Below are 14,008 nucleotides of genomic sequence, written 5' to 3'. Positions count from 1 at the left end.
CCAACTTGGTGGGGGAGTAGGGGAGCTTGTAACCAATGGCTGTGGGGCTTTGGGGTGGGTGGGTTGATAGATGGGCCCTCCACCAATTGCCGACAAGCATTAATTTCCCACGGGGGCTGTAGACCTTATGGTGCTTAGCAGGAGGAACATTATGTTCATTGTCAGGCACCCCATGGCTAGAAGGCTCTGCCTAACAGCACCCGCTGTGTTAGCAATTGGAAGGCACCTGAGGGGATGCATCCACCTTGGGATGTAGGGAGGGGCTGGGAGCCAGCCAGAGATGCAGCCAGCTTTAGGGCAAGATCTTAATCTGCAGAGCAAAAGAAGGGTTGAAACACCCACCCACGCCACCTCCTTAGACCCAAAGCACATGATGTCAGAAGATCACTTTGCACATGCTCAGAGGCTCCATGATCTTCAGGCATTTTCCACTATACACCCAGATCAGTACCGGTTCTGCTGCCTGAAGCCCTTTAACTGGACCTTCTGGGGGCTGAATCAGGTATCTTTGGCACACAGAGCCCATGGCTCCAGTAACGGCCAGCCTTGGCAGAACTTTTGGATGTTCCCCAAAAAACTACCACATCCTGAAATTCTAATGGAGGCTCTAAAGATCGTAGCTGTAAGTTTCCCTGACCTATTGAGGCTCGAGGCTCAGCTTCTAGAGGAAGTGGAAGCAATAAAGAGAGCCTCATCAAAGCAGGTGTCATCAGGAAAGGGCAGGCCCTAATGAGCTCCCTGTGGACACAGCTAACTGGGATATGGAGGATGTTGTCTCAGCCAAGAGCTGATGGTGTCAAGGCTTGATATTGGCTGAAAAGGCCTCTACTGCAGTTGGCCCTGTGTCCTTGAGGGGCTGACTGTGCTGACTTAAAGGGCGCTTGTCTAATTCTGCTGGCACTGATTTCTACCCTGGGGGCTTGTCCTCTGAGTCTGAGGAAGTGAGGGAGCTCAGTCCTTACAAGGGAAAAGTCCAGGGAGAGAGTCTACCTGTTGTATTTCCTCTCTCCCTGTATTTTCCTCAGGGCAGTGCAAGGAGCCTGGGTTGGGGATCAAGACATAATTGAGCTATCGCTCACACCTTTCAGCATCATCGAAAGGTAGATGTTTTCATTGCCTGCATATATAGTTCAGTTTAATCAGTTAATTGACCAATTAGCCAGTTAAAAGAAAGTGCATTTTTTGCTGCTACCACACACAAGGTTGAAATCGTCATCGAGCTATCTACCTTAAGGTCTCATTCATGGTCAGTCACCTCAAGTTCAGACCCCCTAAGTGTATATATTAGGGTTGCCATATTTCAAACAGTGAAAATCAGGACAGAAAAGTTTTTATTCCACCCAAAGTTGTTGAGCTTGTTGGGCAAAATCACTTAAAAATTCAATTTTGAGCTATTTTTATGGAAAAATGGCAAAAAACCAGCACTGCCGACATGGGCTACGTATGGCAACCCAGACATATGGCAACCCTATATGAAATAATACATGTATCACTTTATATTTGTTTACACTGAATTGCATTTGCAATTTTATCACACATATCTGTATGCAATTTAAAATGCACAATTTTGCAAACAATTTCCCTAACTTAAAGCTTTTTTATATGTTATTTTCACTTATATGCATATGTCTGCCTTTACGCTGGCCATCTGCATTTTTTTGTACACATTACTCAGCTGGAGAACTGAATTGCAGAATTCAGAGAAGTGTGAATTCTGAAAGCTGGCTAGGTTTCAGCTTGTGTATTGTTTTGGAAAGTGCAAATGAGGTATGTTTGCCTTTAAATGCAACCTGAATTTAATTTCTTCCCCATCCCTAGTACCTAGGAACAGGCTTGAAATAAGAAAACACCATCACAGATCTGCGGATTGCAGCACCCCTTCAACTCGGTTCCCTTTTTTTTAAAAGAGAAACTTGGTTCCTTTTTTTAAAAAAGGGAAACTCTACCAACAGACACAGGGGATCAGTGATAACAAAGGCTCCAAAGGAAAATTAGTGAGTTTCTAGATTCATTTGAGGGGGGCAAATGTTTTCCTTTTCTCCCCACCCACCCATTCACAGCATACATGTATGGGGAGGGAGCTGGTAGCTGGTTTGAGTGTATTATCCACAGGACAGATGCTCCAAGATTGAAAAGCAATGGAGCGTTCAAGAAAAAGATGGCCTGAAAAGTAATACTGCATTGCCCAAGTTGTCCGACAGCAGAGCCGGACTGGCATTCATTTCCGAGCAATTCAAGGGGAGACTGAAATGTAAGTTGTAACAGACTGAAAAGTTGTCTTTGAGGAAGGAGATGGCTGACTACATGAAAAGCCACGCTTAAGGTATCATAAATAGATATGTGTGGTTGAAAGCACTTACAGAATCCCCGAGTAGACCAGCATAGTGTTCGGAAGCTGCCTTATACTGAGTCCAGACCATTGGTCCATCTAGCTCAGGCATCCCCAACCTTTGCCCCTCCAGATGTTTTAGTCTACAATTCCCATCATCCCTGACCACTTGTCTTGTTAGCTAGGGATCATGGGAGTTGTAGGCCAAAACATCTGGAGGGCCAAAGGTTGGGGATGCCTGATCTAGCTTACTATTGTCAACACCAAGTGGCTGTAGTTCTCTAGGATTACCTTTCCCAGTCCTACCTGGAGATGTCAGAGATTGAACCTGGGACCTTCTGTATGCAAAGCAGATCCTCTTACCTCTGAGCAACAGCCCTTCAACTGAGCTATGGCACTTCCTTTCGATCATGGAAAAAAGAGGAACTAGTAATTGAAGTGTACCTGGTCCTCACCAACAGGGAGGAACAAACCAAGGAAATGGAAGTCCTGGGAAACCTGAGAGGAAGTGATAATGTCCTCTTGGGTTTCATGATACAGAGGGTAGGGCCCAAACCAAAGGCTTCAAGTTACAAGAGGTTCCAACTAAACGTCAGGGATAACTTTCTGACAGTAAGAGCAGTTCACCAGTGGAATGGACTCCCTTGGGAGGTAGACTCTCTTTCCTTGGAGGGTTTTTAACACAGAGGTTGAATGGCTATCTGTCATAGAAGCCTTAGTTGAGATTCCTGCATAGCAGGGGTTGGACTAGATGACCCCCAGGAACCTTTCCAGCTCTACAGTTCTATGATTCTATGTCGTAGATATTCCTACTTATTAAAAAAAGACGCCTAAGGAGATTTGCAGCAATAAAATACAGCCACTCAATCGAGAAGCCATAGAATCAAAATAATCACAATGTTACAACCTCATTAAAATCCCATATTTAAATCCAATAAACCATTCTCCGTAGAAATTAGGATAATAAAGCCTTACTAAAAGCATCTCACAGAAAAACAGATCTGCAGATGCCTTTCAAAATGAAACACCAATTGCCGTTGTCTTCTCCAGCATTGCTCATCCTTGAGCTTCAGTCAGCTGCAGGTCACCCCTTCCAAAATAATGAGGTGACAAAATACAAAAAGATTCTGCCTTGCCTGTCTCCCAAAAACTTTAACCATGAGCTAAATCTGAACATATCACTTTCCATTGGGCTCCTGTTGTCCACTTTCTTTCTTTCTTTTATAATAATTTTTATTGAGTTTTACATGCTTATCATAGTAACAACATATTAAATAACAAAAAAGAAATACAATCTCCCAATTTTCCCCTCCCTTCCAGACTTCCCTCAACTTCCTCTTCCGGTTTTTTTACATATTAACTTCTCCTGCTTGCTTTATTGTATCTTAATGTTCAATTCCTTTATATTAAATATTGTTATGCTCTTATCATTTTAACATCCTCTTGTAATTTCTGTCTTTATTTTGTTAATTGTAAGTGTTTACTCAAACCCTGCTAGTGAGTCCATTTCTTTACATTGTTTCTGTAGATACAACATAAATGGTTCCCAATCTTTTTTAAAGTCTCTACTGTCTTTTTCTCTAAGTCTTTCTGTTAGCTTGGCCATTTCAGCATATTCCATCAACTTTTCTTGCCATTGTTCTTTAGTTGGTATTTTGTCGCTTTTCCATCTTTGGGCTAGCAGTATCCTAGCTGTAGTTGTAGCATACATAAAAAGCTTCTCTCTCTTTTGACCTGAAATGTCTAAAAAAAAAAGCTGGTCTCCTGTTGTCCACTTTCAATGGTTAGGAAATTTCCTCTAGTTTGCACAAGGATGATGCCAATTTTTCAAGTATGTCGCCATTTTGTTTGATGTTATGGTAATAACAGCAAAATAGCTCTCTCCTCTCTTCTAAAATGATACTGCCAGAAGCCTCCCTGAATTATGGTAACACATATACAGATGTATTTATTTCAACCATCTATATACCGGCTTAACATCGTAGTCTGAAAATGGTAGTCTCTAAGTGGTGTTCATTATCCTGCAATGGAATAAACTGGCCACTGTATTCTGTGCATTGGTAATCTCAAGATTGGACTACTGCAATGTGCTCTCTATGTGGCTTCCCGTGGGCCTGGGATGGAAGCTCCAACTAGCGCAGAATCCAGCTGCCAGACTGCTGATGGAAGAAGATGGCTGACAGCATGCAACACCTTTGCTAAAACATGTGCACTGACTGCTCATCTGCTACGGAGCCAGATTCAAGGCTGTTGTGTTGATATACAAAGACATGGACAACGTGGGCCCAGGATACCTCAAGGATCTCCTGAGCCCTTCCCCACCCCCAGCCTGATCCCTGAGATCATCCGAAGGAGCACTGTTTGTCGTTCTCTGTGTTGCAGAGGCCGGACTGGCTTCAGTGAGAAATCAGGCATTAAATGTCACCTGTGGAATACTCTCCTGGCAGAGATTCAGCTAGCTAACCTTCAGACATCTCTCGGAGGCCCTTTCATGCTGATAGGCCAATGCCAGTTCCACTTTCTTGATTAGCCAGTCATTCAAATGATTATCTTGCATTGTTTTTATGGTGTTTGGGGTTTTACTGTGCTCTTATATATTACCATATAGTAACTTAAATGAGCAAGCAGTAAACAAATATTTTTTATAAATAAATAAGGTTAATAAAGATACAGCAGAGATAAAATCAGTTTAAATCAACTATAAATAAAAAATGCCTGCTGGAACTGGTATATGCAGGTCATTCCAGTGTACAGTTCTGGGTTCTGCAGGCAATAATTTCACCCTAAGCCAAATATTTTACATGTGGCTTTATCTCCCACTCCAGCCACTATTTTGAACCTAGCTCTGAATGCTGTCCTGGCCTCCTGTAAATGTTGCCCCACAGCCCCACTCCTGCGTCAGAATAGTTCCAGGTGAGCATTGGGTCTTTCTTTGAGCAACATCCTGATTCTGGCTCTCTATCCAATCACTTGTCTCTGCTTTATCTGCTCCTCTCATCACTCTTGTAATCTTCCTTCCCAGTCTTGTCCACCTTCCTGCAAGATCTGCCAAAACATTTCTCCCTTTAATAGAAATAACAGGGAAATATTGACATCCTTAGAGGTACTCTGAAGTTTGCTGAAGTATGGATTTTTTTTATAAAGTAATAATAATATTAAGAACAACAACAACAACTATTTATTTATTTATTTATTTATTTATACCACGCCCATCTGGCTGGGTTTCCCCAGCCACTCTGGGCGGCTTCCAACAGAACACTAAAATACAATAACCTATTAACCTATTAACCTATTAATTAGTGGTCTCCAGATGTTGTTGGACTACAGCTCCCATCGTTCCTGAGAACTGCAAATGCTAATGTTGATAGTGCAACCTCTGGAAGACATCAGGTTGGTTACCATGGCTTATGTTACCCTAGAGGAGGGCAAGGCTGACTGGCAGGAATCCTGAACAGGAGCACTTCTGCTTGGAAATAAATATACACTGCAATATTTTGTTGCAGCAGGTATTACTTGCTCCCTTGAAGCTCCAGTCCTCTTATGGCAGATCTGGGTACTTTAACATTTTGAACCAGCATTATCAGCCTCTTGACTTGATCCTTTGTGAGATGACATTTGTTGCTCAGTATCTCCAGGACAGCTCAGTGGGATTCTGATGTCCCATGATTAAGGTCAACTGGGAAACACAGAACAGGGATCGGAAATCTCAGGATCAGGGTCCAAATGTGGCCCTCCAGGCCTCTCTGTCTGGCCCCTGAGGCTTTCACCAGGCCACACACCTTCCTGAGCCACAACCCTCACCTCCCCTGCTTTGCACCCTTCCTTGAGTGTTCTTTGTCTGGCTGGAATGTGTCCCTCAGCTCTCAGTGCTTCTTGCTTGCATGACTGGATGTGAGACTGTAGAAACTAGCCCAGTGTATGTGGGTAAAATATACATTTTGTTGGTCTTCCCACGTTTGCCTCTAGCTCTGCCCCCTTGAGAGCCAGTGTGGTGTAGTGGTTAAGAGCGGTAGTCTCATAGAATCAAAGAGTTGGAAGAGACCACAAGGGCCATCGAGTCCAACCCCCTGCCAAGCAGGAAACACCATCAGAGCACTCCTGACATATGGTTGTCAAGCCTCTGCTTAAAGACCTCCAAAAAAGGAGACTCCACCACACTCCTTGGCAGCAAATTCCACTGTCGAACAGCTCTTACTGTCAGGAAGTTCTTCCTAATGTTTAGGTGGAATCTTCTTTCTTGTCTCGTAATCTGGGAAACCTGGGTTCACGTCTCCGCTCCTCCACATGCAGCTGCTGGGTGTCCTTGGGCCAGTCACACTTCTTTGAAGTCTCTCAGCCCCACTCACCTCACAGAATGTTTGTTGTGGGGGAGGAAGGGAAAGGAGAATGTTAGCCTCTTTGAGACTCCTGAAGGGGAGTGAAAGGCGGGATATCAAATCCAAACTCTTCTTCTTCTTCTTTTGTCTGTGGCTCCTAGCAGGTTGTCCGGAACGGAATGTGGCCCTTGGGCAGAAACAGGTTGCCCACCCCTGAATTAGTGCACCACTGTCATCATCATCAGAGGAAGGAAGGAAGGAAGGAAGGAAGGAAGGAAGAAAGAAAGAAAGAAAGAAAGAAAGAAAGAAAGAAAGAAAGAAAGAAAGAAAGAAAGAAAGGGTTTCTAACTCACCAGCTAGTTCCTAAAGATCAGTTCCTTTCATATCCCCAGGAAACCCGATATCCTTAACCAGGAAGATCCTTTTCTTCCCCAGCAACAAGGAAGCAGTTCTGGAAATGAAAAAAGGCGAGTGGTGAGACTTCTGGGGAAACAAGGCAAGTAGGGATGAGGTGGAAGCCATTTTAAATGGATTTATCCATGGTATGTGGACTTAGGATTGGACCACCTCTTGAACTGGGTGCCCACTTATGTCCAAGCTGTTTGTCCATTGTAAAGTTTTTTTTAACCTCCCCCAACTAATTATATACAAAAAATACATATATGTATAATACACAGAAAAGATTCAAGCCCCATGTGGCACTATATTTCTGCGGCATAATTTTAGAATGCAGAAGTCTTTTCATAGAGCTATACGATGTACACCACCTTGACATATTTTAGGAGCTGATGGTTTGTAAATATTCTCATAAAGAAATAGAAAAATAAATACACATATAGTCCAACCACCTGCTGTGCAGGAATCTCTTTTTATTGATTTGCGTATTTATATTTTATTGAAATTTTTCAGTGGACAAAGAAAGTGTAAGAAATGAAAAACAGAAACAGGATGTCCTTGGCGTGTATGAACTGAGCTGGGTGATGGATCCATAAAAAGTTGCTTGGAGGGGCCTGATCTGGCGCTAAGGCTGGCACACAGGGCCCTGCATCCCATTCTGCCTTCACAAAAGCCCTATTAGGTAGGTTAGACTGAAAGGAGTGAGGGTGTGACCCAAGGTCACCCAGCAGGTTTTGTGGTCAAGGAGAGATGTGAACCTGGGTCCAAGTTGTCATCCGAACCACTACACGAAACTGAATCTCTCCTCACTTGCTGATGACTTGAGCATGATCTCCTGACCACCTTGCCAGTTGCCAGCTGTCCTGCACCCCGTGGCACAAAGCATACACAGAAGTGGTTGGTTGATTTCAGTGGCGCCTCCCCTGGGTTCACAGCAACTGAGGCACTGGCCTGCATATGTTCCCCCCCAAAAAGAGGGAAAGTCTCGCAGCTGGAGTTGCTGTTTTTTTTTAAAATGCTGCAGCCTCCTTGCATCAAACACCGTTCTGAAGTATAAACAGAATTTAGATTTATTGGAATGCTCCACTCTTGCCCTTGTTGTTCCTTGTAACAGGAAGTTATTTGTCGCAATTAAGAGGGAAATGAGTTGAAGAGCAGCAGGAGGTAGATTTTCAAATGCTTCTGGAAATGAGCAAAGCCTCACAATCTCCAGGACCCTCTGCCCCAAGCCAGCCAGCTGAAAACAAGGGAAATTGCTCCTGCTCTTTTGCTTGTTTGTGAAAAGCCTCTGCTGCATTTCGGGCTTGGAAATAAAAATGGGAAGGAGATGTCTTTTTAAAAAGTGCACTTTACACTCTATTCAGTGTGTGAGTGTGTAAATCAGAGATGTTTCCTAAAACTCTGCGATGTTCTTGCACCCTACGTTGATCATGTAGAGGCAGATTTTGCTCCTGCCAATATCTTACAAAGAAACTGAAGGATAGGATTGCAACATCCTCACCTCCTCACACCAAGGAGTGTTTGGAGGACACCATGCTGGCTAGTAGAGGTCAATAGCATGGGTAGGCAAACTAAGGCACAGGGGCTGGATCTGGGCCAATCACCTTCTCAATCCAGCCCACGGATCGTCCTGGAATCAGCGTGTTTTTACATGAGTAGAATGTGTCCTTTTATTTAAAATGCACCTCTGGGTTATTTGTGGGGCATAGGAATTGGTTCATTTTTCTTCTTCAAAATATAGTCCGGCCCCCCACAAGGTCTGAGGGACAGTGGACCAGCCCCTGCTGTAAAAGTTTGCTGATCCCTGGTCAACAGGGCTGGGGGCCTTACACTGACCCTCTGTCACTGGCATTGCTGTGGCTAATTGGGAGAGGGGAGAAGTGGCAGCATGGTCAAGAGAGTGCAAACTCACTAGCAGAGTCAGTTGGCACTCTCATTGGGTTTGTTGCATCATGCCATCCACGCCGCTGCCTCTCCCCTCTCCCTCTTCTTGGTAAGCTACATCCACACCCTGCCAACTGCTAGTGAGACAAACAGCAAGTTGCATATTAAAAGCATCCCAGGCCTGGCTCACTCTGCAACTGCGTGATTAATACACCTCTCCTCCTAAAATGATCCATGTACCTAACAAAGTAGCATGTCAGGAAAAACAGTGCTAGCTTAGCTGCTGTCTAATATGCCCATCTGGAGCCATGTGTCCAGTTTTGGGTACCATAGTTTAAGAAGGATCTTGACAAGCTGGAATGTGTGCCGAGAAGGGCAACCAAAATGACTGAGGGTCTGGAAACCAAGCCTTAGGAGGAACGGTTTGAGGGAGCTGTGGATGTTTAGCCTAGAAAAAAGGAGTCTGAGAGGAGATATGATGGCCATCTTCAAATAGTTTTAGGGGCTGTCACATAGAAGATGGAGCAAGCTTGTTTTCTGCTTCTTCACAGGGAAGAATCCAAATCAATGGATTCAAATGACAAGAAATGAGATTCCAACTAAACCTTAGGAAGGGTTTTCTGATGGTAAGAGCTATTCAACCGTGGAACAAACTACTTCGGAAGTGGACAGTCCTTTACCAGAAGTTTTAAAGCAGAGGTTGGATGGCCATGTGTTAGGGATTTTTTAGCTGTGGTTCTTGCATCACAGGGGATTAGACTAGATGACCCTTGGGGTCCCTTCCAATTCTACAATTCTATGCTAGTTTTTCATGTAACGGCACAGTCAAGCATTCAAATGACCTACAGTCATAAATAGTACAGTTAGAGAACAGTTTTCCTTGTGAGTGTGCAAATTCCCTCCCAATTTCCATATTCTATTCATTTTGTAGATTAAAATTTCCTTTGTTAAATTATACATTTGTTAAAATCAGGCACACTTCATTTCATTCACTGCTCAGTGGGGGACCCAAGAGTTCTTCTGCTGCCTGCAACTTTTGTTTTCCACCTGTTTGACATGAATTTTCAGGCATTCTCCTATCCCTTCTGAGATTGGATCTGCCAAATTTCAGATGGGTGAGCAAAAAAGGTCCCCCGTATAATAGATAATTAGGGCTACAGCCTTGTACCCCCTTACCTAGGATTAAATCACCTTGAACTCCATGAGTAGATATGCATAGTACTGTGTAAAGGTGCCAACTTGAATAAAATATTTGGGGAGCCCAGGTAAGCCCTGCTCTGCACAATCAATCACATAGTGTGGCACATGCACACCATTTGAATGACCAATGCCCATCAACTTTGGGGGTCCTTGGTCCCCTCAAATATATTATTGGGAAGACCAAATGGATCTTGGCCCCTAGGAGTTGGCTCCTATGGTACTATGCTATAAGAATAGGAACTACACGCTTAACAAATTCTATATCCAGATGGCAAACTCATCCCCCAGTGTGAATCATTATTTATTTATCTTACTGCATACTGTATTTATTCTGCTTTTCAAATCACTACTATCTCTCAAAGTGGCTCATATCAATCAAAAGAGACAGATGGGTCCTGCTATCAGGCTTACCAACTAAAAAGGCAAGACACTCAAGGGAAGTGGAGTGGAAGGAAAGGAAAGAGGAGGGAAATCAGTCTTTAAAGGCCAGAACAAAGTGGTAAGCTATAATGGGCATTTTTATCCAGTTCAGGCCAAGATGATCTTCCCTTCCTGATTTATGTGCTTGAGTAGCAATTGGTGACTCTTGTTCTTCTGCCCAACGGATGGAGTCAGAGTGCTATTCTTCTTTCCCCTGTTCTAAGCAAGATGGTGCCACCCAAGTGGGAGTTTGCAGAAGTAAAAAAAAAATTAGTGGCAGGGAAAAGGGAGGGAAAAGAGCCCAATGAACCCAAATGAGGAGTAATGCCTTTCTGACCAGGATGGAGCTGCTATGCTAGCTTCCAGGCAGGTGGGTTGCTGTGACTTACTGAGAGGGAGAGAGGTGAGGAGATGGGGAGGTTTCCATGGTGCAAACACTCCAGCAGGAAAGGCTCCGCCAGAGTGCTTGCACCACACTAATCTCCCTGCCATTGGATTCTTTGTCGTTTCTACTACAACAGACATAGTTACCTCTAACCAACTAAACACTACACACTGGCTTTCCATTATTATTTTTAAAAAAAGTTTTGTTTTGTTTTTGCAGGGGGAGTGGTAGATTTGCACTTGGTACACAGGGTCCCAAAGTCAGAACCCAATTTTGCTTTGCAGGAAAAAAAGAGCATCCAATCTAAATATGATTTTTCACTACTGAAGCAGAAATGAGGAAGAATGCAACGTTCACCCCACACTTCTTTTCTTAAAACATGCTGTTATGTGAAAAAAGAATAATGGAATAATTCACTTTATTACATTACTAATTATGGTGTTGTTTTATTATGCCAGGCTAAGTACAAAAACATATTCTGTATAAAAAGAAAATAAGAAGAATGGGCTTGGCGTGGAATCAGCTAATTCAGTACATAATTTTGTAGCAAGTAATTATTTGCTTAAAATGAGAATTAGCTGAAAGAGGATCAGATTCGCTCTCTCTCTCTCTGGTGGCTCACACACAAGGAAGGTGAGGATGTAATTTGTTATGAATGCATCAGCTTGTTAAATAAATACTAGATATGTTATTTTCAAAAGAGACTCTCTGCAGTGTTACAGTAGCAAGAGCACTGTGTTTTGCTGTAGCTAACCCAGCATAGGACTCAATCTGCTACAAACAGCAGCCTCTTATCTGTCACCTGTTCCATAATTTTATTTATTCATTTGCTATCACATTTATAATAATAATAATAATAATAATAATTTATTATTTATACCCCGCCCATCTGGCTGGGTTTCCCCAGCCACTCTGGGCGGCTTCCAAAAGAATATTAAAATATTGTGATGCATCAAACATTAAAAGCTTCCCTAAACAGGGCTGCCTTCAGATGTCTTCTAAAAGTCTGGTAGTTGTTGTTCTCTTTGACATCTGGTGGGAGGGCGTTCCACAGGGAGGGCGCCACTACCGAGAAGGCCCTCTGCCTGGTTCCCTGTAACTTGGCTTCTCGCAGTGAGGGAACCGCCAGAAGGCCCTCGGTGCTGGACCTCAGTGTCCGGGTAGAGCGATGGGGGTGGAGACGCTCCTTCAGGTATACTGGACCGAGGCCGTTTAGGGCTTTAAAGGTCAGCACCAACACTTTGAATTGTGCTCGGAAACGTACTGGGAGCCAATGTAGGTCTTTCAAGACCGGTGTTATATGGTCTCGGCGGCTGCTCCCAGTCACCAGTCTGGCCGCTGCATTCTGGATTAGTTGTAGTTTCCGGGTCACCTTCAAAGGTAGCCCCACGTAGAGCGCATTGCAGTAGTCCAAGCGGGAGATAACCAGAGCATGCACCACTCTGGCAAGGCAGTCCGTGGGCAGATAGGGTCTCAGCCTACGTACCAGATGGAGCTGGTACACAGCTGCCCTGGACACGGATTTAACCTGTGCCTCCATGGACAGCTGTGAGTCCAAAATGACTCCCAGGCTGCGCACCTGGTCCTTCAGGGGCACAGTTACCCCATTCAGGACCAGGGAATCCTCCACACCTGCCCGCCTCCTGTCCCCCAGAAACAGTACTTCTGTCTTGTCAGGATTCAATCTCAATCTGTTTGCCGCCATCCATCCTCCAACCGCCTCCAGACACTCACACAGGACCGTCACCGCCTTCACTGGTTCTGATTTGAAAGAGAGGTAGAGCTGGGTATCATCCGCATACTGATGAACACCCAGCCCAAACCTCCTGATGATCTCTCCCAGTGGCTGCATATAGATGTTAAAAAGCATGGGGGAGAGGACAGAACCCTGAGGCACCCCACAAGTGAGAGCCCAGGGGTCTGAACACTCATCCCCCACCACAACTTTCTGAACACGGCCCAGGAGGAAGGAGCGGAACCACTGTATGACAGTACCCCCAGCTCCCAGCCCCTCAAGACGGTCCAGAAGGATGTTATGGTCGATGGTATCAAACGCCGCTGAGAGATCCAGCAGAACTAGGAAACAGCTCTCACCTTTGTCCCTAGCCCGCCGGAGATCATCAACCAGTGCGACCAAGGCAGTTTCAGTCCCGTGATGAGGCCTGAATCCCGACTGGAAGGGATCCAAATGGTCCGCTTCTTCCAGGCGTGCCTGGAGTTGTTCAGCCACCACTCGCTCAATCACCTTGCCCATTTCTTTTCTACCTTTCCTTTAAGGAGGCTAGACAGCGTATGGGCTTTCCATCCTGTTTTATCCCCACAACAACCCTGTCCAGGTGGCTTAGGTTGAGACAGGGCACTCTATTGCTCTAAGTTTCATATGCTGGGGAGAGTCCACTAGTCAGGAGCAGAGTACATGCTTTGCTAGCCAAAAGTCCCTCATTGCATTTCCAGATAGAAGGATTTCAAACAGAAAGTTCTTTGTGAGACCTCAGATAATTGCTGCCATTCGGAAGCAGCCAAGCCTGGCCTGGGTGGACCATGTCTCCTTGGATAGAGCTCATGCTCCGAATGAATAAGGTATCAGATTAAATCCTCAGAATCTCCAGTGAAACCAGAAATCAGGGATCAGGAAAGGCAAGTGTGAGGAAGCTTTGGCCTTCAAGATGTTGCTGAACTACAACTTCCACCACCCCTGTCCACTGGCCGTGTTTACTGGGGTGGATGGGATTTGGAGTTCAGCAACATCAGGATGGCCCAAGGTCCCCCATGCCTGAAGTAAGGAGAAAAGATTTCTGCTTGAAAACCTGGATCAGCCTTCCCCAACCTGGTGCCCTCCAAATGTTTTGAGTGACAACTTCCACAATCCCTGACCATTGGCCATGCTGCTGGTGGTTGCTGTTGCTGGGGCTGACATATACTTAGGCCTCTTTATCTGGCTGTCAGAACTCTCCCCAGGATGCATCCCTTCCCTGGTTACACTACCTCTCCTCAAGCCACACTCCTCATGGTCCCTGCTTTGCTGTTCCTTTAGTGTTTCTGCCTGGCTGGAATGTGTCCTTGAATTCTGACAATACT

The 14,008-nt window shown here is 44.7% G+C and overlaps 1 protein-coding gene across 3 annotated transcripts in view; it reads right to left on the bottom strand.

The window, feature by feature from the left end:
• Window positions 1-14,008, bottom strand: part of DLGAP3 (DLG associated protein 3) — a 184,615-nt gene that overhangs the window by 52,320 nt on the left and 118,287 nt on the right. For all 3 annotated transcript variants that reach the window (XM_083453267.1, XM_083453269.1, XM_083453268.1), the window contains exon 2: window positions 6,999-7,096. The gene's annotated coding sequence lies outside the window, so the exon portion shown is untranslated. The remainder of the gene's footprint in view (window positions 1-6,998; window positions 7,097-14,008) is intronic.

Source organism: Podarcis tiliguerta (genome assembly GCF_965153285.1).
Source record: "Podarcis tiliguerta genome assembly, chromosome: 8".
Taxonomy (NCBI): Eukaryota; Metazoa; Chordata; class Lepidosauria; order Squamata; family Lacertidae; genus Podarcis; species Podarcis tiliguerta.
This window is presented reverse-complemented; position numbering and strand designations above follow the sequence as displayed.